General features: G+C 52.6%; 1 protein-coding gene across 1 annotated transcript in view; it reads right to left on the bottom strand.

Annotated features, from left to right (window-relative positions):
• Positions 1 to 524: 524 nt before the first annotated feature.
• Positions 525 to 25534, bottom strand: part of ENDOV (endonuclease V) — a 94808-nt gene continuing 69798 nt past the window's right edge. The window contains exons 10-12 of the transcript XR_003427592.1: positions 10054 to 10260; positions 1214 to 1319; positions 525 to 855 (exon numbers count right to left, since the gene is read on the bottom strand). The gene's annotated coding sequence lies outside the window, so the exon portion shown is untranslated. The remainder of the gene's footprint in view (positions 856 to 1213; positions 1320 to 10053; positions 10261 to 25534) is intronic.

The following is a 25534-nucleotide window of genomic DNA, read 5'->3' as shown; positions in this document are numbered from 1 at the left end:
GGCCTCTTGTTTTTTACCTTCCATATGGGGAGACATAAATCCTACTTAGAGACAAACCTCAGGAGATGTGAGAAGCATGTACGAGCCAAAGATAAACAGCCTGTTTTGCCCTTGGACACATAAGCTGGATTTTCTTCAGTAATCCAGGCCCTTCTCAGAAACAGCCAAGAGCAAGGAAACTTTACAGCATTATCCATAGCCACACACACACACGCACACACACACACACACACACACACACACACACACACACACACCAAAAAGAGCGAGTCTGGCAGTCAAGGCAGATGACAGCCACAACCTGGGCAGAATTTCAGCACACCACTTCTTCCTCCCAGACCCTGCCAGCACAGCTCGGGCTGATCCACACATTCCGCATTTCCACTCAAGCCCCATATAGCTCTGCTAATACCCATCAGCCCGCAGACAAAATCTTTTACTTCCCAGTAAGCCTGGAACAAAAAAGATGCATTTGCACGGGCTTTGGGAATAAAGGAGAGACACTGGAGGCCTTCAGGATTATCTTGGCAGAAAATGAATTTTGTTTGCATGTGTATGATTCATCAGGCATTGATTAAGAGTCACAGGATTTGGGGATTGTCATCAATCAGAGCACCTTACAGTGGAAACAAATAAACCTACCTTCCAGGGCCAGAGGGGAACCCAAGAGCGGTGGCCATCCAGCTTTTGTTGGAACGTTCTGGAGAGGTGGCAGATTTTTCTCCCATTCTTCACCCCTCTCTGTGTCCCCATCCTCTGTCAAGTGACCTGCAGCTCTTCCCACAGAGGTAGAACGTGCTTCCCTGACCCCGGACTTCAGGCTTGGCCTTGAGACTTGATTTGGCCAGTGAGACGCTAGCGGAGCAGCAAAAGCAGGGGCTGTGAACATGCGGGGGGGGGGGGGGCCGGGTAGACTCTCCCCCTTGTTTGCTTCTTTCTCCAGAACAAGAAGCCACCCCAGTGAGGCCACCCACCTGAGGAGGGCAAGAGAGCCAAGATGCCGCATGAGGCAGCCCCCAGCCACCCCCAAATCCAGGAGAGTCAGCGCTGCCATGTGAAGCCATGAGTTGGGCTGGCTTGTTATGCATCGTTATTGGGCCAGTAGCTGACCAATACAGACACTGCAACACCACGCTTCCAGGGGCAGGCCTCTGAGGTCTCGCCATTACTTTTATGAGGAACTCACTGACTGGTTCTGATGAAGAAAGCTCACCTTGACAAGGATGGCATTGCGTTGTCGATATCATTGTCATTGGACAGTGACATTTCTGCTGTGCCATCTTTGCCCCTCTCCACCAGGCAATGGGTGGGCTTGGTCACTGAAACAATCCAGAACAAGGGTAGTCAGTCCTGGATTCGGCTGCCTGTCAGCTAGGTTGTGATAGCTCTCGAGTCTCCCCTGCATCTCCCTCCCTCCTTGGGATGCTGGGGGAGACACCACTTATGGAGAAGATTGGTCTTGGCACTCAGGGTGTCCACACAACTGAGGAACTTCACAGGGTGAGCGATGATCAAACCAGAGGCAGGTCACTTTGGAGAAGGCAGAGCCCCCACTGCAGCCCAGCAGCTCTGGTGACCCTTCCCTCCACCCCGTGCCCTCTGGCTCCCATCACAAGTGCTCTGTCCTGAACAGATGCTTGTACCCCCAGGTTCATGTCAGCATCACTCACAACCACCCAAAAGTAGAAGCAACCCAAGTGTCCATCAATAGATGAATAAACAATGTGTGGTCCATCCATTCAATGGAATAGTATTCAGCCATAAAAGGAAGGAAATTCTGACACAGGCTACAACATGGATGAACCTTGAGGACATTATGCTTAGTGAAATCAGCCACTCACAACAGGACAAATACTGTATGATTCCACTTATATGAGGTCCCTAGAGGAGTCAAATTCACAGAGACAGAAAGGAGGATGGTGGCTTCCAGGGGCTGGGGAGCGGGAATGGGGATCTATTAGGTAATGGGCACAGAGTTCTAATTCGGGATGATGACAAAGTTCTGGTGACGGATGGTGGTGTTGGTTGCACAACATGAACGTGCCACTGACTGTACACTTAAAAATGATTAAAATGGAAAATTTTATGTTATAAATATCTTACCACAATTTAAAAAAATGACCTGTCCTATGTACCAGCTCCTTGAGGCCCAGCTCCTACCGAGCTGTCAGAGAGTAAGGCCGTCTGGGAAGTGGAACCATCATGGGGTGGGCATGGGGAAGGCACTGTTGCCACCGCCACCCCTTCCTCCTTGGTTTCCTTGGTTTCTGCAGGAATCTCTAGCACCCTCATTGCTTTAACTCAAATGAACTGACTGCTAACGGGGACCACCCAGGCATAGGGGCAGGCCAGTAGGAAGATACTGGGGCAGAGAGAGTGTCCTCCTGATGCTCCTCTGATCCCACAGAGGCAGCAGTCCGCCGCCCCCGCCCCCCCGCGGTGGCAAATCTGCATGGGGCATGCTTATCGCACACCCTCAGTGGAAGGGAGGGCTCTTTGTGGCTGGTGTCTGGCTGAAAGTTGGAACTTGAGCAGGTGGGGTCCAAGTTGCTGATCCTCCTCAGAGCTGCTGAGCATGTCAGGGGTCTTCCGTCATGACATCATTCCTGTGTTGTCACAACGTTTTCCTCTTGCTTTAAAAGAACATCCTTCACTTGACCCTGCTGCCCAAGAACTTTCCTCTAAAGTTCTGCCAGGCTACGGAAGGCAGATGAGAATGTAGGCTGTAAATCAGGGGCCCTCATGACATTTAGATCCATTAATCCATCAAAAGAAGATTTGCTACCTCTTAGCATCCAGAGGGAAACCAGAAATCCTCTCCCATGATTGCCCGGAAGCTTAGGCACCAAAATACTACTACTCAGCACTTCGTATCGGGACCTTCAGGAATTTGCGGGATGTCAGTGCTCTTCCCTGTGTCTATCACTTGCAGGTGTACCAACCACCCAACCCAAGCTGAAGGAGTTTGCTACCAGGTGCCTTTGCTTGTCCCCAGATTGTTTGTGAGGGAAGAAACTAATCTTGAAATGTCGAGGAGAACATAAGCTACCACCGTAACCTACAGGATCCAAACAACCTTCCAGACTGGGAGTTCTTTGAGAGCCGGAGCCACCTCTGTCCTCCAGCACTTAGCCCTGGGCCTGGCAATGGATAGGTGGGTGGCTGGGTGGTGGGTGGATAGATGGATGGATGGATGGATGGGTGGATGGATGGATGGTGGATGGGTGGGTGGATGGGTGGATGGATGAGTAGATGAATAAATGAATCTCTGGCCAAGGAGCAGAAGTTCTTGCCCAGAATCTACCTCAGTAGCCTTGCAACTTCCCTCATTTGTAAAATGGGGTGAGGGTAGTTCTTTTTCTACCCATCCCATAAGGTTGTTGTGAGGAAAAAGTTAGATGATATAAAATCCTTTGGCCACCTCTATAGAATTATACCAATGAGAGGAAGTATTGTTCAAAAGAAAATGTTTTCTTCAGCCTAATAAACGCTTCTTGGAGAACTCACTGATTCAATTAGTGACTTAGGGAATCCTCTGAGGGTAAACAGCACTTTCTATGTTCAGAGGCAGGATTCAGAACAGTAGAGACTTGGTTGACAAGCCATCTCACCTTAGAGCTGCACATTACATTATATTATTACACCTGTACCTCCTACAAGACTGTGAGCTTGTCGGTACTATGTCTTAGACCTATAATCCTCCCATCAGTAAAAATGAGTAACTAATAGGCACTCAGATACCTACTACAGTGATAACCAAATCATATCATGAAAAAAGACATGACTTTACAAAAACAATACACAAATACTAGGGTGAAATACCTGTGTGAACTGTGTCCTTGTATGACTCTGAATTTAGAGATAGACATTTGAAGTGGCTTTTTACCCATGTAAGCCTTATATGGACATGGGGCTTGTGTGATCGTGAGGGGGAACGGGCACGTGCAGGGGAGGTATGTGAGACAGTCTACGCAAAGAGCCCGATGCAGGGGCTGACATATAAAAATGCTCCATTCATAGCAGCTTATTATGGTCTCTGTGACTTGGGGGTTACTTGCCACTGTGGTCCCAAACCCTCTGTCTTCTTTCCCTGTCTCGCTGGCCTCCCCTCCCCTTTGGATGGGGCAGGAGGTGGTAAGGGCGGTCCAGGTCACAGGGGGGACAGGAGCATCCAGCCACGCAGGAGGGGCTGAAATCCCTGCACCAATAACCCTGTCTCCTCCTCCTCCCCACTCCAGGTGTCGTCCAGCTGGACCCCAACTGCCAGGGCTGGAGGGTCAAGCGTTCACTTCTCCTGGGTGTACACAAGGGTATAGAACCATCCGTGGACTTATTTGGGTCTCCGGACCAAGGCAAGCTGGACGGGGAAAGAAAGGGGATGAGACTGTCACGGGCTTGTCCTCAGAGCACCCCCAGTGTGCTGGCAGCCACCTGCTGCAGGGCTCACTGGGGGGGGGGGGTAGGAACGAGGGAACACAGTGGCAGTTTTTATGCATGACAGCTCTATGAAAAGGGCATAGCATTTACTTTAGCAAATTTGGGACTGGGGATTGATGAACTGACCAAAGTTGGTAAATATCAAGGGTTAAGCAGCAGGCCCCCCATTATCCACACTGCCTCTGAGTTGCAGATATCAGGCTTCCTAAAGGACAGGAGCCAGGGATCAGCAGGGACTCGGTCACATTAGAATTCCTAATATCACAGTCTCACACTTGGGGATGAAATGAAACAGGTCTGTTTTAACCACATAATGTCCCCGGGAGCTGGACCCCAAATGATCTCTAATCATTACAGAAATATCTGATTTCTGGGCCGGTTTCGAAGGCCGTTACTGTGGCCATTCATCAGAGGCAGCCACAGTTGGGGGCCCTGGACTGATGGTCGGAGAATCGGACACGGAGGGAGTGCGACGTTGCAGGAGGCCCACTGTGAGCTCAGGACCCACCCTGTGCTCTGGAGGACACAGGCGAGGAGGCATTCCCTAGGCTCAAGACATTAACCCCCAGTTGAGCAGAAAAGCTAGATGCTCATGGAGTCTAGTGCCTGAGGCACTGGCTAAGGGTCCCAGGGAAATTTCGGCTCTCTCACCACCTTCCCTAAGAGGTTCTCATAGGAGACCCCCCTCACCCCTGACCCAGGGCTCATTCAGAAGTAGAGAGGGGACTTGTCTTTGGTTGTCACAGGTCTGGGGACACTATGGTGCTGAGTGGGCAGGGACCAGGGATGCCAAATGTCCCACAACTGCACACACAGAATCGTTGCAATTGTTAAATTTTCTGTATCAGCTTGGCTGGGCCATGGTGCCCAGTTGTGTGGTCAAACACCATCTAGATGTTGCTGTGAAGGCACTTTTCAGAGGAGATTAATATTTAACTCAATAGATGACCCTCCCTAACGTGGGTGGGCCTCATCAAATCAATCGAAGGTCTTATCTTAAGATAAGTTCCCAGAAGAGGAAGGAATTTTGTCTCCAGACTGCCTTTGGGCTCACAACTGCTACATCAACTCCTGCTGGAATGTCCAGCCTGCCAGCCTGCCCTGCAGACTTCAGACGGTCCAGCCCCACAATCTCAGGAGCCAATTCCTTAAAATAGTCCCTCTCTCTCTCTCCTCCTCCCCGACTCCCCACTCCCCCTCTCTGTATATATATCCTACTGATTCTGTTTCTCCGGAGGACCCTGACTAATACAACCTGCCCCAAATACCAACAATGCCCCCCCAGAAAGCCACTGAGTGGCCTGGCCCAGTCCCACGTGGACCCCCTATTCCTTGCCTCTACAATGAAGGGACAGGACAGAAGTCCACTCTGCACTAAAGTTCTGTGATTTGACATTAAAAGGAGAACCCATGGGGCTGCCTGTGGGAAAGTGCCTGACGTGTAGAGGAGACCAAAGTTTCAGGTCATGAAATGAGGCCGAGTCCCCTCAAAGCTGGCCTGTGAGCCTGCCCACCGGCCCCCAACGACCAGCAGCCCCTTTGCAAATGGTTCCAGCCCATAGCCCTTCTCCCACACACGTGGAGGCTTGGATCTCTAGTTAATTGTAAGACTGGATTGTTCAAGGCAAGAAAATCAACAAAATCTCTTCAGTGTGAAGGTCCCACGGTGGATTTCTGGCCTGTATTTTCTAGTCAGATAGTCCTGGAGGTTGTTTTTGTTCTGAAACCTCAGAGCACGACCTTGCTGGGAAGGGCAGTTGTGGATGGAGCAGAGGAAAGCCAAGGAAGGAAGGTTAGCGCCCAGGAGCAGAGGTGTCTGTGACCTAGGTCACGAGCCCCCTTGTGAGAGCTTTACAGACTGGTCCGTGTGTTTAGGAAGCCCAGTTCTCCAGGGTGGCTCCAACCAAAGCAGTCCAGTAGAGGGACCTGGATTCTTGACTCAGAGGACCTGGGTTCTGGCCACCAATTTGCCATGTGGCCTTGGACAAGCCACTTGCTCCCTGGGTCTCAGCTTCCTCATCTGGAACATAGGCATTAAAGTCTCTGGGTGTTTGTTGCCCCTAGTAACCAACACGATGCTGGCCTCCGGGGGCTCTCGGCAGCTGCCCTGCAGCACAGCCTGCCAGTCCTTAAATCCCACCCATACCTGCTCCACACCAGCCTCGCTAGTCTCACACGTGAACAGACAGCCCACTTCCCTGAAACAAAAGCCTCAGCATGAACAAGAAAGCCCAAGGTACCAAAGTGACACAATGACTGGAGTAAATCCAAGATGCAGCGGCAAAAAAGAAAGGTGATGAGAAATCCAGGAATAACAAAAGTCTGCGCCAGGAAGTTCTGGTCCAAGTGTGGAGCCCCTGGTCTGAGCCTTGAGAAGGATGGATAGAGTCCAAGCCATACATAGAGGGTAACAGGGATGAGATAGGGTCAGGGCAGAAAGGAAGGAATAAGCGATCAAGATGCAGGAGAAAATGGAGTGCCTATAAGAAAGGCCTGGGCTTCCCTGGTGGCACAGTGGTTGAGAATCTGCCTGCCAATGCAGAGGACACGGGTTCGAGCCCTGGTCTGGGAGGGTCCCACATGCCGTGGAGCAACTAGGCCCGTGGGCCACACTACTGAGCCTGAGCGTCTGGAGCTTGTGCTCTGCAACAAGAGAGGCCGCGACAGTGAGAGGCCCGCGCACCGCGATGAAGAGTGGCCCCGGCTCTCCGCAGCTAGAGAAAGCCCTCGCACAGAGACGAAGACCCAACACAGCCATAAATAAATAAATAAATAAAATTAAAAAAAAAGAAAGGCCTGGTCCAAAGTATGCAAATGAAAATGAGAAGGAGTGATTCTGAACCCCTGGTGGCGTGACAGAGCCCAGGTGAGCAGTCCTGCAAGGGGCCTGGAGCCTCAGAACCTTAAGGACCAGGAGCCAGGCCCTGCCCTGCTCGCCATGTAGTGTTCACGTGCATGTGCTTTCGAATGTAGAGCGTCACTCTGGGGCCAAAGCCTGAGACATGAGAGTGCCTCGGACTGGAATGAAAGACCACCAACCAGGGCAGCGCAAAACTTGAGTGGAAGTAGGAAGGCAGGCCCACATCCCCCTTCTCCCCAGGAGGACAGAGAGACTGCAGAAGCCCATACCTGAGACAGAGCCGAGCACAGAATCCAAAGTCAGGAAGCGGCAGAGGGTGAACCGCACGGAGACGGGGACGGGGCCAGGCGCTGTCAATGAGGAAGCCTCACCCAGCACAGCAGATAATCTCTACAGCAGATAAATCAAGAAATGGCGTTATGAGCATATTATTTAGGCTCGCGGAGCGACCACCATATAACTAAAAATGAAACAGTTAAAAGTGCTTGCCTTCAGGGCTGAGAAAGGAGGAAGAGGAAGAGAGTTCTTTATAAACCTCTCTGAACTGTTTGACTTTTTTTTTCTTTTTTAATTTGATTTTTCAAAAGAGCGTACACATGATAAAAGGAGGAAAGAAAATGAGGAAGCCTGAACGTGGATCCCAGCTTTGTATGGTTGTGGCCCTTTCAGCTGATGCTGAGTCTGTGTGTGACTCTCAGTGCTGGGTGTCTTCCCCTGCCCCCCACCCACAGATTCCCCCACCCCTGGTCTCCCACAGGCCTGCCCCATAGCCCCCTGAGAAGGCGGACCTTACGTTGTCCATTTTAAATGGAGAAGTCTTGGGAGTTCCCTGGCGGTCCAGTGGTTAGGACTCAGCACTTTCACTGCCCTGGGCCCGGGTTCAATCCCTGGTCAGGGAACTAAGATGCTGCAAGCCTTGCTGCGTGGCCAAAATGAATAAATAAATAAAATAAATAGACAAGTCTGTAGCGAGGGATGAGGCAGGCAGGCTGTAGGAAATGAAGAAAATCAGCCATGGGAAAGTTTTTTCTAAGCCCTCAGCTCTAGGGACGTCCCTGGTGGTCCAGTGGTTAAGACTTCGCCTTCCAGTGCAGGGGGTGTGGGTTCGATCCCTGGTTGGGGAGACAAGATCCCACATGCCTCATGGCCAAAAAATAAGAAACAAAACATAAAACAGAAGCAGTATTGTAACAAATTCAATGAAGACTTTAAAAATGGTCTGCATCAAAGAAAAAAATCTAAGCCCTCAGCTCTAGGAAGGCAGCAGGAATTCATATTACTGTTAACAGCATCTTGTAAAGCATTGTCATCACTTTTGCCTGTGTTCTCTGGTGATGGGGGATTCACAAGGGTTGGGTCCAGTCCCCATCTCTATCCTCCTGTACCGCATTCCACCACTGAGTGATGATGCTACTGAGCCTGGCTAGATCAAGGAGAATGAGCACAGGCTAAGTTAGGACCAGGCAGGGTTCAAACAACAACTCCACTCCTCAGAGGCTCTGGCCTGGGCATGCCTTTAAGGTTTCCCATACACCTTCCCAAGGATCCCCTCCTGAAGAGGCCGGATCAGTTTCCACTCCCACCAATGGCATAGAAGGGTGAGGTTGGCTCATCCAGCTGTGGACCCTTGAAGCTTCTTTCAGCTGGTCTGCGGATAACCCAGCAGGTGGGGAGGGGGCTCTTCAGCCCCTGCTGAGCTGTCATGAAAGAGCCCTGCTCCGTCCATGCATGTCTGAGCACCATCCACAGACAGCAAATGAGTCTGGCCCCAGTCAGGGGTGACACACTCAGGACAGGAGGCAGGTGTGCTTAGTGATGTTTTTAGTTATTACTTTTCGTTGTGGTAAAATACAGATAACATAAAATTGACCATATTAACCATTTTAAGTGTACAGTTCAGTAGCATTAAGCACATTCACGTTGTTGTGCAACTGTCACCACCATCCATCTCCAGAACTTCTTCATCTTCCCAAACTGAAACTCTGTCCCCATTTAACACTAAATGCCTATTTCCCCTCCCCCATCCCCTGGCATCCACCATTCTACTGCATCTCTATGAATCTGGCCACCCCAGGAACCTCATATAAGTAGAATCACAGATTATTTGTATTCTTTTGTCTAGCTCATTTCACGTAGCATAATGCCTTCAAGGTTCATCTGCAATGTAGCATATGTTAGAATTTCCTTCATTTTTAAGACTGAATAATTTTCTGTTGTGTGGATGGACCACATTTTGTTTATCCATTCATCCACTGATGGACAACTGGATTGCTTCCACCTTTTGGCTGTTGTGAATAATGCTGCCATGAACATGGGTGTGCACATATCTCTTGAAGACTGTGCTTAGTTTGGGGGACTTTGGCTGTTCATATAATGGCCCTTTCTCTTACAGAATTCAAAGTACTTGTTTTAAAATCAGCATAGCAACCACAGCGGAGCCCTTTCCCAGACTGGCTAATGCTGAGAATATCTTACCTAATGTGCTCAGGAGGGCATTTCTACGCTTACTCCCATTCTATAGATGAGGAAACTGAGGCACAGAGAGGCTAAGAAACTCGTCCAAGGTCACACATGAAGTAACCTCTGGGGAAGGTTTGGACAAGGGCAGTGTGACACCTGAGCCCACGTTCTAAACCATTCGGCTCAATGCTTTTAGTATCCTCCCTGAAAAACAGAGAGGCCGGCATAATTGTCATTCAGCGGGAAAACTCAAGTCACAGACAACTTAAGTGGCTCTGAAGGCCACACAGCCTTACCTCTGATTCCCCTTCTGCATCTTAGAAACCGCAGTACTGTTATTTGCAGACATTCTGACTTCCTTCTCTCCTCCCCTCACTACCTCTTCAGACACAGTATTGCTAGGACTTTACTTTTTCTGAATCCAGCCTGTGTCAACCATCCCGCAGCTCAATAGAGGCATCGTGACATCATCAATCAACAAGAGGCAAACTGTCTGCTGAAACCTGAATGAATCAGACAAGAGAAAGGTTAGGCGGCCAGGGGAAGCTAAAAGGCCTTAAAAGTTTAAAGAGATCCTGCCAAATGGGTAATTGGCTCCCACTGAGGTTAGTTTTAATCAATTATTAAGCAATAGTTTAATATTTTAAGCATTTGCTCAATCACAGAGACATGAAAACATTTCATGATTTTCTTCCCCTGTACCTTCCAAAATAAAAAACTTAAAACAAGTGAAGGTACAGTGGCATGGATTTTTAAAAAATGCTTTCTATTGAAATAACTGGATGTCTTTATTTTTTTTTTAACTTCTTTTGTATCCCCCACAAAGCCTCGCCCAACGAGAGCCCGAGCAGGTGCTGAGTTCTGATTGCCCAACGTTCCAGCACCGGCTTTGTTCGAGGAACACTGGGAAACATAATAACGTCCTAAAGTGCCCTGGCTCACTGACAGTGGAGGGGCAGCCTGGCTTCTCAAGGTCTCCAGGTGGGCCATGTGGGAGAGTCTAGCATCAGGTCCTTGAACTCTCACTGTCTGTCCTCTGTAATTGTGGTCTCTCCTACTCCTTCTCCCTGCTCCCCAAGCCTTGCCTTTCCAGCCAGTAACGCAGGAATTGGAAAGCAAAGGATAGAGGGCAGCAGGAGAGAAGGATTAAAGCACATTACCACGTATATGATCAACCCTGGAGTAATGGAGTGACTGGGCTCCCATTTTTATTCTGTGATCAATTCCCCTTTGGAATCTGATACAAGGTGGCTTTTTCTATCCACGCATCCATCCATGCACCCATCCATCCATCCATGCACACATACTCCCCATCCATCCACCCATCCACACGTTTATCCATCCCCTCACCCATTTATCCAACCATCCACCCCTCCATGCATCCATCTACTCATCCTCCATCCATCCACCCACCCATCTATCCACTCATCCATGCATCCACCCATCCACCTATGCATCCACCCTTCCATCCATCCACCCATCCATGCATCTATCCACATACCCATCAATATATCCAGCCATCCAACCATCCACCACCCATCCACCACCCATCCATCCACCATCCATCCATCCACCCATTCATCAGGGTGCCGGGTGCTAAACCAAAATCTCCTCAAAGTAAGCTGAGCACAAGGGAGAGAGTGGCCCATCCTCAGGGCAGGTGGGCCTCACAGGGAAGGGCCTCTGCGCTCAGTCCAAGGAAACCAGATGGGGTATGGAGTTGCCAGTCCAGGCAGAGAGACCAATGCTGAGACATCGGCCCCAAACCCCATTTGGTTCATCTGTCCTAGCTTCGGCATACTCTGCCCCTTCAATATCCAGTTTCCTGCCCTGTTGAGTAAGGACTCTCAGCCATTCTCTTGGGACCTGCAGAGTGGGGCTTATTTGAAGTGGTCTGCATGCTGGGCAGACCCCAGCACTTCCTGCCTGCCCTGTCTTCCATGGGAAGATCATAGTGGGGAGGAGGCGGTCAAGATTGGGAGCTGTTTCTGCAGATTATTCAGATTCATTTGCTGTATCTAGATCATGCCGTGTCCTAATTAACGCAGACCTTCAAGGTTATACTGCATTTGCAAAGTTTTCTGAAATGGGCCAGCGCTTTAAACTCCAACCACTTCCGCCTCCCCACCCAGAATTTCCTCTCCCTCCCCGAGACTGCCCCCAGACGCCCCCAGCTTCCGCTCACAGAGGGGAGTCCTTCTGTACAGTGGGAACATGAGAACTTGCTTTTGGCTTTTCTGAACTCCGAGCCTCACTTAGCCAAGGGGCATCGGATAACTGATTTGCCTCCATCAAATTTATAGGTGACTAACACGCCCAAGAATTCCCAGGCTGCTCCTGGCTGGGAGTTCCGTCAGTACTGGTGCAGGCTGTTTTCAGTGAACGTCACTGAAGAGGGGGTGGATCCCGGTCAGGAGCTGTGGCTGCGGGGACGTCAGGCTGAGCCTTTCCTACAGTCTTTCAGCTCGATAACAGGGTTTTCTTTAACTCTCCAGACAGGGGATCTGTATATTCTAAAGACAGTACGTAAAATATTTATTAAGAAGAGTATCTATTTTTAACTAGGGATGATTTCAGTCCTATTATTCATACAGCCTTGGAAGGCAGGCTTCATGCTTAGCAGCTTACGGGAGCTGGGAGACCAAGCAGAGGTGATTCTGAAATTGGGGGGATGTCTTGAGGAGGGGGCAGTGGGGGGATTCCGGGCGTGGGTGTGGGGAGCAGCTGATGTCGCCCACCTGATTTCAGCCAAACCTCCACATTCAGGGAACTGTTTGCAGGAGCTGGTGAAAGTTTTGGCCCCGTTTAAACCCAAAGCCATCTGTGCCCCCCAGCTGACCCTTTCGAGGCTCCCTCTTACAGGGACTGGCCCCAAGCCCTGTAGGAATCAAGGAACATGCCTCTTCAGATCACAGCCGGGTAAACATCCCTGTTAGAGACAGGCACCTGTTTCCCTGGCAGCCCCATGCTGACAAGTCTCAAAAAAACAAGCTGCAACCTGTCAGAATCCAGACCTGGACATGCTCGGCCACCCACAGGGCTGGTGAAGGCGCCACGGTGGTGACTCGCTTCAGGACAAGTTTTCCTCGCCCTCTACCCCCCCAGATAGCCCCAGAGCTGCCAAACATCTGGTCAGCCCGGAGCAGGGGTGAAGAGCAGGGGCACAGGGGTCGGTCACCGAGCTTGAATCCTGAGTCCAGCGGGAGCAGCTCTGAGCCCTGGGCACAGTCCCTTTGTCATTCATAGCCTCAGGTGCTCTCACCTGTGAATGGGGAACCCAAGAACACCTCCCCCTGCAGAGATGTTCTAACCGGCAGAAGATGCTCCCATCTGTGCTGCTCCAGCACCAGCGCAGATGGTCAGTGTCCTGTAGTGGACACACGGTCCCTGCGGGAACAGGGCTCTCACTGGGATGTCCAGGCCTCCATTCTGCAGGTGAGGAAATGATGAGAGAGTGAGGGAGATGGACAGACAAATGGACATTCTCATCCGGTGCCAGGCCTTGTGCCCTCCACGTGTTATTTCAGTTGAGCCCGAGCACTTTGCATTATTGCTGCCATTTCCAGATGAGGAGTTGGTCCCCAGAAACCCTTCCATCCCTCCTCACACACATGGGGACCCAGTGTCAGGGAGGAGGCCCCTAACGGGGTCACGCTCAGGCCATCACCTGCTGCTCAGCTGTCCAGGGTGCAGACCCGGGGCCTCACTTGTCTCATTCCCAGATGTGGGCCCAGAGCAGGGCACCCTTGAGAAGCACATGCTATGCCAGGCACCCTGAATGCCTGCTCCAGGCTCCGGCACCAGCCTGACCTTGCCCAGCAGAATCAGAGTGGATTCAGGACAGAATCAGGACATATGAAGGCACAATGCCTGGGGTTTAAAGAACATCAGGGGCGAACACACAGGGACAGAGGAAGGCGGGAACCAGGACAACTAGGTCAGTGCCAGAGGGCCCCGTGTAAAACCCAATTATCACGCCTGCTGTGAAGGGAATCTTGGGGGAGGGAGGGGGTGCCGGGAAGGTTGCCAGGTCAAAGCGGCTCCGGCCCTCGGCTGACTTGGCCCACCCTGGCCTAGCGCACAGATCCCTAGACAGGCAGCTGCGGCCACCCAGGGCCCTGACTCCTCAGTGGAGAGCACGTCGGGAGGGGAGGGGAGGAGGACACAGAGCTTTGTCCTACTGCTGCCCTGGGGGCTTAGGGGGAAACACTCGACCCCTTCTGCGGACCTCCTCAGCTGTCCCTGTGTGCTGCCCCTCACCCCTCTGCCCCCTGCCCCCTGCCCTCTTCTGCTCTCACTTCTGGGGAGCTCACAGCTGGAGTGAACCCACGGATGCCAGGATGTCACCCACCTCAGGCTGGCCTTGCTCTCCAGCCTGCATCCTGGGATGGCCCCGGGGCACCCTAAGTGATGTCCTCTCCTCTGCCACTCTTCCCCCTGTGTCCCACCTTCTGCTCCCTTTCAGCTTTGCAGCCCCGAATCTCCCCGCCCCCGCTCCCAGGCTCAGCAGCCCCAGGAAACCCCCAGGGAACTGTCATAGGGTTTGGGGCCACATAGTCGCCTCTGAGGGGCCTTGACAACTGTCCACACAGTGTGAATTGTTTCTCACGGGCACCTAGTTTTGGGGCTTTTAAAAAAGTGTTATTAAGCATAAAATTAATAAATGAAAATGTGCTGTCACAATTCTTAAAGAAAAGAAGACAGAGGCCTGGGGTTGGGTGGGGGTAGAAGCCCTCGGTGGTCAGATCAAAACAGAGGAGTAGCCTGGGGACCCTCTGAGCCCTCTCAGGCCCAAGCCTGTCAGGTTCAATGAATCCAGCTTGATTCCAGGCCCCCAAGCGTCCCACCCACCCACCCCTGCCACTATGGAGCAGCGGGACTCCCTCATGGGGAGCTTTGCCACCAGCCAATATTGTCCCATCTTTGACCTAAGATGAGGTCAGACCCCCTCCCTGCCAGCAGGCAGGCCCAGCGCCTCCTCTGTGTTAGGGTGCGCGATGGAGAGACCCCACGAGCAGCCGGGCCTCAGCCCAAACATCCTGCATGGGACAATCCAGGTCAGGACAGAGCTGAAGGCTGCACGTGTGCCAACCCCCTCTACGGGTGCTGGTGGCTCTGGGCTCAGTTTCCGGGAGTGGAGACCATCACCGTCTCTATTCTATACACGGGAGACCAAGGTTTATCGAGTTGGTGGGACCTGCCCAGTGGCACAGACATTGCACAGGGACGAGGACTTGCACCAACATTGGCCTGGTGCCAAAGCCCACACCCACAGCCACCAGGTTGCACTGCCAGCCCCAAGCCTCAGCTCTGGGCTCTGAGCGATACGCCCCACCTGCAGGCTCCACGCCCAGCTGGGGGAGGAAGGAGGGCCATGGAGAGCAGCACTCAGAGATGTCACCCTCTGTCCTGCCTCACCACGCTTACTGTGCTCCATCCTGGGCGTGGTCTGCCCCTCATCCCTCCCACGCCACCCTGACGGGGGGCACATTGCCTATGCCCACCCCCCACTCTGTTTGCAGCCCAGAGAATAAGAGGTACCTGACCCAGAAACAGAGAGCACGAGAGGCTTCTCACCCGTCCCTGAGCTCGCTGTCGAGGGCTGCCTTGCAGCATGCCAGGGTGCTCCAGGGTGGACACACCTGGCGAAACTTCCTAATAGCCAGGTTATTACCTTTATTTATGTCCCTCCGTGGAGATGCTCGAGGCTTCCCAGCAGCAAAACACTTTAACAACAGTAAAAGAAGCTGGCATCCCAAACACAGGAATCCTGGAGGCTGCAGACACTGAGAGCCCGCAGCTGGCACTCAGCTCTGTCCCGGAGGGTGGGCTGGAGAGGACGGCCGGGTTCCCTTGTGGAGGGAGGGGTGCAAGTGGGCAGCTGGGGCCAAGGGCTCGCAGACGGCAAGGAGGAGGCGCAGCCTGGCTCCGCGGGTTGCGGCTGCTGCACACCACCCTTGGCCTTGATGTACGGTACTATGATGGTGAATTGGGAATACGTTATGTCCAGACACTGTGTCAGGTGCTTCATGTACTTCCTCTCCTGCCGTCTTCCCAACAACCCCATGTCTTGTTATCACCATATTTCAGATGTGCTTATTGGCGTTCAGAGAGGTGAATTTGAGCCAGGACCCACAGCCAGTCATCGGTGCACTAGGATCCAAACCCAGGCTTGTGGGGGGAGGTGGAGGGCGGGGGGCGTGTAGGCAAAGCTGTGCTTCTAACTGTTCAGCCACATGGCCTTCAGAGGTGGGAAAGTTCCTTTAGTGCTCTTCCCAACACACACACCACCACACTACCTCTTCCTCCAATGACCCTCATTTGTGTCTGAAACCCAGGCCCCCTCCATTCCTCCCAACTGCCTCGTCCACATGCAGTGATAAGCTGCTTGGTAACAGCTGAAACAGCCTCCTCCACCAGGCCAGGCTCCCGGTTGCAAAGAGCAAAGCCTAACTGGGGTCAAGTTAAGCAGAAAAGAAACTTGTTGGACGGGTATCGGTTTCCTCAAAGGAAAACAGAAGCCAGGAGAACGAAGCATGGGAAACTGGGCTGACCCCTCAGCTACCTCGTCAGTCAGGACGGCAGGACTAGGCGGCCGCTAGGTCATACCACAGTCACAAGTATCCCGAGATGTCAGTTACTACAAATGACGCATGTCCTTTCTTTTTCCCTCCCAAGGTATGTCCCCCGCAGGTCAATCGAGGCCTTCTTTCACCTTGGTCACTCGGGGACCCAGTTGCTGTGCCACAGGGACGAGAAAGGGCTGGTGTGTGGGGTTCTGAAACGCCCTGGGCTGAAGTGACGCTCAGACTTGATTCACTGACTGCAGGAGGCCTCGAGCCACAGGGGACAGTGTGGTTCCACCTGTACCGGGAGATGGAAGCACTCGGACAACACACCAAGGACGGTCACCAGAGCCACCTGTCAGCATGGGGGTTCCCTGGGAAGCGAGAAACCCTTCAGTTCTTATCAGGAAATTGAAGAGACCTTGGGGGCAGTCCCTGGCCTCTCCAGGCTGACTGCGCTCTGGGGCTGGACTGGCCCTGGGGAGGGCAAAGCCCGGCATCTCCACCAAGACCAGGTGGCTCTGCTGACCCTGCAGAGAGCTAACCAGGCCCTGGGGACAGAGGGCATGGAAGCAGAAGCCCCTTCCTGCCGAGCCCCCTCACCCAAGCCACGGAGAGCCATCTGGGCCTCCCATGTGGGGTATGGGGAACCCCAAATGTCCAGCAGATGCTGAGGTGGCCGCCAGGGGCAGATAGCACCCACTCGTGCCTCGGGTGACAGGCCCAGATGCAGAGGGGACCGGAGCCTGCGGTCCTGTGCTCCTACTGCTGCCTTTGAACTTGCTTCTGGTCTGTCTCTCCCCTTGGGAGACCTCGTCTGGCTCTTCACAGCTGCCTTCCCAGCGCCGAGTCATGCCTGGCTGGTGACTGTTCACTTGCCATCCTGGCCCAGTACTCCCCTGCCCATGATGACAGCATCACAGCTTCAGTGCATCCATCGCAGCTCACCTCTTCCAGAGAGCCTTCCCGAAGGCCTGGGAATAGGCCACAGAGGAGCTGGAGGCCAGGGGTTGGGCGGTGGGGACGCTGGGTCCCCTGGTCAAGCCTCTGAGCTCCTCTTCCTGAATTTGTAATGAGGGGTGGGGACCATATGATCCAGAAATTCCCACTTCTGGGTATATATTTAAAATCAGTAGAGGCAGCGTCTAGGAGAGATATTTGTATACCCATCTTTATAGTAGCATTGCCCACAATCACCAAAAGGTGGAAGCAACCCAAGTGTCCATCATCAGGTGAGTGGGTAAACCAAATGTTGTCCATCCGTACAATGCAATAGGATTCAGCCTTGAAAAGGAAGGAAGCTCTGACACCTGTTACAACATGGATGGACTTTGAGGACATTATGCTAAGTGAAATAAGCCGGTCACTACGGGACAAATATGCATGATTTCACTTATATGAGGTCCCTAACGGAGTCAAATTCATGAAGACAGAAAGTGGAATGATGGGTGCCCAGGCATGGTGGGAGGAGGGATGGGGAGTTAGAGTCTCATGGAGACAGACTTTCAGTTTGGGAGGATGAAAGTTCTGGAGATGATTGCATAACAATGTGAAGGTACTTAATACCACTGAACTGTATACTTAAAAATGGTTAAAATCGGGGCTTCCCTGGTGGCGCAGTGGTTGAGAATCTGCCTGCTAGCGCAGGGGACACAGGTTCGAGCCCTGGCCTGGGAAGATCCCACATGCCGTGGAGCAACAGGGCCCGTGAGCCACAACTACTGAGCCTGCACGTCTGGAGCCTGTGCTCCACAGCAAGAGAGGCCACGATAGTGAGAGGCCCACGCACCGTGATAAGGAGTGGCCCCCGCTCGCCGCAACTAGAGAAAGCCCACGCACAGAAACGAAGACCCAACACAGCCAAAAATAAATAAATAAATAAATAAATAAATAAATAAAAATGGTTAAAATGGTAAATTTTATATTATTATATATTATCACAATTTAAAACATTTTTAAATTAAAAAATTTAAAAGGTGGGGAGGGTGCTGTTGTGCAAGGGCCCAGCCTGAGATGTTGCTCAGAGGCCCACGTTCCTCCCTTGTCTGTGGCTTGGCAGGAGCCCCCTAACCCCGGGACCCCTGGCTCAGCCCCTCCTTCACTCCCCTGTGTTACTAGTACCTGAGCATCTTGAGGGAGGGAAAGACGAAAAAAATCATAATCAGCATTTACTAAGCTTTACTAATTTATTTCTGTAGACCAACACCATTCTCAGAGTTTTATGGGTCTTGTCTAATTTAACACTTGACACAGCTCAGAGAGGTGAAGTCACCTGTTTGAGGTCACACAGCAGCTGAGCAGAGGAGCCGGCTCTGGCCCAGGCATGATGCTGAAGCTGCCTCTCACTGCCAGGATCCCTGACCATTTTCCCACTGCCCAGAAGTGTCTAGAGGATGCTCTAGACACTACTGGCCAGTGCTCCCAGAGTGCCTGGGAAGCAGGCAAAGAAACCAGCGGCGCCCAAGGGCCTGAGTCCTGTTTCCTGGGCTACAGCCAGGCCAAGATGCTCCATTACCAAGTATGTGCTTTCTAATGCACAGCAGACCTGCCAGAAAGGAACCATCTGTCCTTTTTCTATCTGGGTGGTGATGCCAGCCATGTTTTTCTGTCTGGATGGACCCCTGGCCCCAGCATGTCCTCCTTCCCTGGATGGCCCTCAGCAGCCAACTGTGTGGTCCATGGGTCTCATCATACCATAATCCAAGCTCACACATTCTTTGAAAACCACAATATTTGCCTTGTCCTATTTCCCCAGGAATGCATAAAGGCAGCCCAGGTGTTGCAAAGGCCCCACCAGGGTCCAGAGACCCTGGTCCAGCACTGGCTCTGCCCCTCTTCTTAGGGAACCTTCAAGTCTCAGATGTTTAGATCCCAGCTCTAGCTCCTGTGGCACCCATGGCTATTGCCCACGGAAATGGACCCCTCCAGGGGTCTTTGGGACAAGTCTCCCAGCAGGCTGCAGCTGTGGGTGGCCATTGCCTCGTGTGGACATTTGAGACACTGAGGATTCACCATGAGCCCACCATGAGTGGACACAGACATGCGCACTGAAATGAGTGGTGCCCAAGTCATGTTCTGGACACATGGCGTGTGACTGGTGTACACATGGCCGGTGAGACCCCCGTGTGAGGGAGGGAAGGGCACCAACGCACCTGCCAGTGTGGATATACCCCGGGCACGCTGTAAATGCTACGGCAGCAAATCAATTTTACAAAGCAATTTGTCCTCTCTCTCCAGCTGGCCCCAGGAAGCTTAACTTAATCACTCTGGAACAATGTCAGAAGATAGCCCCGGATGCACAAATCCCTGCCTTCCGAGACAGTCAGTGGCCTCGCCAGGGCCTGTGGGTCTGAAGCGCCCTCAGGCAGAGGCGCCCAGGCAGCGTTACGAGGTTGCCCAGGTGTCTCTTCTGGCCCATCTGTGCTTGCTCCCACTCCTCACTTCCCTTCTCTCCCCTCCCCCACCAGAATCAGAGCTCTCACGGGCCTCCCCTTCCCTCTCTGGAAAGAGCAAAACCAACCCCCCACCCCCCAGTGAAGGCCCCTCATTGGAAACGAAATTCCAGTCTATAAGCTGCAGGGCTGGTGGCATCACCCAAGTCCGCTCCGGGAGGCAGTGAGGTCCAGATAAAGAAATAAGACTTATGGTGGCCTTTCAGACACTTGTGATCCCCAGCAGGGGTCCTGTGGACAGCCACCCTGTCACTAGGGGCCACCTGCCCTACAGCCACATGGGGGTGACAGTGACACAGGCTGTGCTGACTCAGATCTGGGAGGCCCTTCACTCATTCTCAGGAAATCATGGCACTGACTTTATGGGGCAGTGGGGGTGACCAGAGTTCAGAGAGGGCAGGTAACTTGCAAGAGGCCACACAGCCAGGAGTTCAGGGTTGGGTAGCAACTCTGGTCTGGAAGGGCCCAGGGTCTCTGGTGAAGGCCTCCCCCACCGCCACCCCAGCCCTCCGCCAGCGTCTGGGTTCCCGGGAGCTGCCCTTTCTGCATGGCTGACATAGAAAGGGAAACAGTACAGGATTTGGAGAAATAATTTCTATGAATGGTCCAGTCACCCCCCCCTCCAGCAACAGCATCTGCAGCTGTGGCCGGCGGCCAATCAAAGAGGGGCCCGCTGTTCCCGCGCTTGGAAGGCCCCCTCCCTCTCCTGGGGCTTGGGATCCCTGCAAGATCTGCTCACCCCCGACACAAAGCCCCTCCCTCCCTTTATATCCTTTTAAAGGGAACGCTGCAGATTTAAACCACAAATTAAATTTTTAATGAAACCGCATAACAGTAGTGCCCGATGCCATGCAATATTGATGAGATCACAGTGTCCAGCCGGCGGGAGCTTGCCCTGGAAAGCTTTTTAGGATGTTACGCAATATGGAACCAAATTAATTATTTGCAACAAAGGGATCCGTGTCTCTGTAGTGCTGCTGGGGCCCAGCGAATGTAAAATGGGTGCCTTGGGCTTCCCTGGTGGTGCAGTGGTTAAGAATCCGCCTGCCAGTGCAGGAGACACGGGTTCGAGCCCTGGTCGGGGAAGATCCCACATGCCACGGAACAACTAAGCCCGTGCGCCACAACTACTGAGCCTGAGCTCTAGAGCCCGTGAGCCGCAACTACTGAAGCCCACGCGCCTAGAGCCCGTGCTCCACAACAAGAGAAGCCACCACAATGAGAAGGCTGCACACCACGACGAAGAGTAGCCCCCGCTCGCTGTAGCAAGAAAAAAGCCCGCGTGCAGCAACGAAGACCCAACACAGCCAAAAATAAAATAAAATAAAATTATTTTTTAAAAAAATGGGCGCCTTTCATTACTGCCAGCTATAAATGGCAGTCACGGGAAGGAAGCAGTGACTTCACAGACCCAAATACTATGAGTGTGAGGCCGAGATAAAAGGATGGAGAGGAGGGAGACGGGAGTGTGTATGCGTGCGAGACAGAGAGAGAGGGGCGATGGAGAGGCCCCACCAGGGAGCACTAGGGCCTGCAAGCCAGATGCTGCAGCAAAATGGAGCTCAATTCTTCCAAGCAGGCTCTGAGCTCCCCCACCCAGCTCTCTGAGGCATCCCTCACTTAAAGGGGCAGCAGGGCTGGGTACCTCCAGATGGGGTCGGATATGATGCTCCCCACCTGGGATGACAGCTGTCCACGCAGCAGGGCCTAAGTTTGCCCATTAGAAGGTGGGCTTCCCAGTGACCAGGTCTCTGCCCTGCTGCGTTACTCTCCCACCTGTGCCTGGTCCAACTCTGATGGGGGTCCCCTTCTGCAGGGCACCCACAGCCCGCCTAGGACCTGGAGAGCATGTGGCTGGACCAAGCAGCCTGGCCCCTCCAGGCCGGTGGCGCTGGGCCTGCAACAGCCTCCCTGGAAGCACCCCCTGAGTGCCTGGTCACCTATGGTCAGAGAAGACTTTGGGGTGGGGTCGGGGGATGAGCCCACACCCTGAACAGGAGTTGCCCTCCTGGACCCCCAGAACCTCTGTGCCAGTCCCACTGCTGGTCCACCACTGGTCCATGCTGTGCCCTTGACATGATTTCCAAGGAGGCAGAGAACATCCCTCTTTCACAGATGAAGAAACCAAGACTTCAGAGATCGAGTGACTTGTCTTAGGTTTAAGACTAGAATGTGCAGCCTACACCCCGGCCGGCCACTAAGGGGCATGTACGAGACATTTGAGCTGTTTTCCACGTGGTACGGACAGGCAGCACTGCCGTCCCTCCTCCACTTCTGTTTAAAGGCCAGGGGTTATGACAGCTTGAGTGTTGGGAATGTCCCCAGACTGATCTGAGGGATAAGGAGACAGGAAAGGGGGCAGCAGGGCTGTGTCAGAGGCCTGTGGAGGGGAGACCAGGCTGCTGGGTCCCTGAGAAATCAACCAGGACAGTCATGGAGGCCAGAGCTAAATACGGTCAGCCTTGGACTTCACATAGAATGGGTGCTGGTTCCGCACATGGCATAATTTTGGGTGTTCTCCCCACCTCCACCCTTGTTCCAAGCCGTCATCCCACCCGGTCACCAGGACAGCCTCCTAAACGGTCTCCTTGTCTGTTCTGGTGCCAGTGCTGGATCCATTCTCCACTGAGTGGCCAGAAGAAGCTTTCAAAAATAGTCACCTGCACCCTCCTACGCTGTTGGTGGGAATGTAAATTGGTGGAGCCACTATGGAGAACAGTATGGAGGTTCCTTTAAAAACTAAAAATAGGGACTTCCCTGGCAGTCCCAGTGATTAAGACTCCACGCTTCCACTGCAGGGGGCACAGGTTCAATCCCTGAATGGGGAACTAAGATCTCACATGCCGCACAGTGCAGCCAAAAAAAAACCCCTAAAATTAGAGTTGTCATATGATCCAGAAACTCCACTCCTGGGCATGTATCTGGAGAAAACTCTAATTCAAAAAGAAACATGCACCCCAATGTTCATAGCAGGACTATTTACAACAGCCAAGACATGGAAGAAACCTAAATGTCCATCGACTCGACAGATGAATGGATAAAGAAGGTGTGGTACATATATACAATGGAATATTACTCAGCCATAAAAAAGAATGAAATAATGCCATTTGCAGCAACATGGATGGACCAAGAGATTATCATACTAAGTGAAGTAAATCAGACAGAGGAAGACAGATATATAATATCACTTATATGTGGAATCTAAAAAAATGACACAAATGAACTTACAAAACAGAAATAGACTCACAGACATAGAAAGCAAACTTATGGTTGCTAAAGGGGAAAGCAGGGTTGGGGGAGGGATAAATTAGGAGTTTGGGATTAACATATACACACTACTATATATAAAATAGATAAACATCAAGGACCTACTGTATAGCACAGGGAACTATATTCAATATTTGTAATAACATATATAATATATATATATACACATTAAAAACTGAATCACTTTGCTGTATATCTGAAACTAACACAACATTGTAAAATCAACTGCAATTTAAAAAAAATAGTCACCTGCTCCAAGCCCTTCTGTGCCTCCCCATGCCCCTAGTGCAGTCCAAACCCTTTAGCGTGACCTACTAAACTCCGCGTCCACCCCCTGCTCATCCAATGCTCTGCTCTTGCCACTCTCAAACACCTCGCTGCCTTGGGGCCTTTGCACGTGCTGCCTTTCCTCACCTAGAATACCTCTTTGCCTAGACAAGTCTCACGCCCGCTTCAGAGCTCAGCTTAAACGATACTCCCTTGGGAAGGCCTTCCCTGATCCCCTGCCTGGGTGGGAGCCCTGCTGTGTGCTCCTCAGATGCCCCTGAGTCAGCTGGGCTCTCCCAAAGGTAGAGCCTGAGGCTGGTAGGTGGTTTATCTGTGAAGTGGTCCAGGGGGAAAGAGGAGTGCAAGGATGAGTGACAGAGTTGGCTACTGCTGTGGGCACCAGGTGTTCGATCCCAGGGGACCTCCTGAGAGAATTATGAACCACTCAGGGCCATCCCCCCAGGGGCAGGAGAAGGTTCTTATCCATTGACTCTTTACGCCATTGGTCCAGCGTGGCCTCACCCCACACTTCCAGGTGTGCACTTGAGTGTGCAGAGCAGAAAGGAGCCCCAGGGCCTCAGGAAGCGAGGACCGCTGGGCTGCAGCACGGTCGGGGGTGGGGGCGGGGAGCTGGCCGCAGCCTGTGCAGCCCAGACGCCAGGCAGTGGCCGCTATGAGAGGTGACAGGTACGCTCCTGGCCGCAGCTCCTCACTCTTCAAGAATCCCTTGTTAGGTCGATTTACCCCGGCCTGAGGGTGGGGACAGCTTCTCCTCCCCATGCCACCCCCTGTGCCCAGCACTGTCCTGGCCCATGGGTATCACCAAGTTAAGAGCCATGGCAGAAGGAATAAAAATGGACACTTACTGGGACTTCCCTGGCAGTCCAGTGGTTAAGACTCTGCACTTCCACTGCAGGGGACAGAGGTTCAATCCCTGGTCGGGGAACTAAGATCCCACTTGCTGCACAGTGTGTCAAAAAAAAAAAAAAAAAAAAGGGGGGACATTTACTTCCCACCCCACTGGAGACGGATGGGATGACCAGGAGGGGTCAGGAAGCATGATGCTCGGTATTCTCTGGGAGGTCGGCCTCACCTCAGAGCCTCAGAGACAGTCATGGCTAAGGCTAAGCTTCGACTGGCTTGGGGGACCGGGGAACCCTGCCGGAGTCACTGTCAGCCGATGGGGCTGGTCCTGAGTGGGGGTGGGATGGAAGGGTGAGGGCTGGCTTTAACCAGTTTCCTGCTGCAGCCCTGCCTCCCAGGGCACTGGGCTGTCCCTGTGCAGACAGGGAATGAAAATCTTCCCAGGGAAGAGGCTTTGCAACCCTAAGACAAGCAACAGGAGGATGTCACTCCTTCATTCTTTTGTTTTCTTCCCACTACATGACAGTTTAAGATTTCTCCTCTTTGACCACGCCCCCACCCCAAACCTCTCTCTCTCTCTCTCTCTCTCTCACATACACACACACACATACCCTACAACGGGTGTTTAAAGAGGGTTCCTCTCCCAAAAGCTCCTGTTTCATCCCCATGACATGTCCACATGCCGCAGGATCTGAGAGGTTTGGACACTAACTCTGACTCAGCATCAAGAAAAACAGAGATGGGAAGCACAGCCACAACGGAAAAACAGCTCTCTGCTTCCTGCACGTCCTGTCAGCTCCCCTCCTGGCTTGGAGACCCTCCCCGGACTGGACCAGTGCTGCCAACAGCACAAGGACATCACTGTAAAAATGATAACCTCCATCACCACTGATCATGCGCTCGTTCCATGGGGTGCCTCCCCTGTGCCACCTGATGTCATCCTCACATCCACCCAGAGTCTCGCAGCTGGTGGCCAAGGCCGTGACCCTGGAGCTCACACGCTGAGCCTCTTTCCCTCCCAGGGTGCCTCACCCTGCCCCAGAGGGGGCCCACTGCATTTTTTTGATATTGATAGACCAGAAAGCCATGGGTTCATGCTTCGGCCCAGCCAGACACCAGCTTAGAGGGATCTTAATACAACTGCTGGTAGCAGATAACAAGGTTTTAAGAAAAGTGCATGAAATTGAAACTTAAAACCAAGAAATCAACTTTAAAAAAATTAGCTGGAGGGCTTCCCTGGTGGCGCAGTGGTTGAGAGTCCGCCTGCCGATGCAGGGGACGCGGGTTCGTGCCCCGGTCCGGGAAGATCCCACGTGCCGCGGAGTGGCTGGGCCCGTGAGCCATGGCCGCTGAGCCTGCGC

Source organism: Aethalodelphis obliquidens, unplaced genomic scaffold (genome assembly GCF_003676395.1).
Source record: "Aethalodelphis obliquidens isolate GAN/ISIS:26980383/991018 unplaced genomic scaffold, ASM367639v1 scaffold44, whole genome shotgun sequence".
Classification (NCBI taxonomy): domain Eukaryota; kingdom Metazoa; phylum Chordata; class Mammalia; order Artiodactyla; family Delphinidae; genus Aethalodelphis; species Aethalodelphis obliquidens.
The sequence above is the reverse complement of the archived record's forward strand: the minus strand, read 5'-3'. Positions and strand labels throughout refer to the sequence as shown.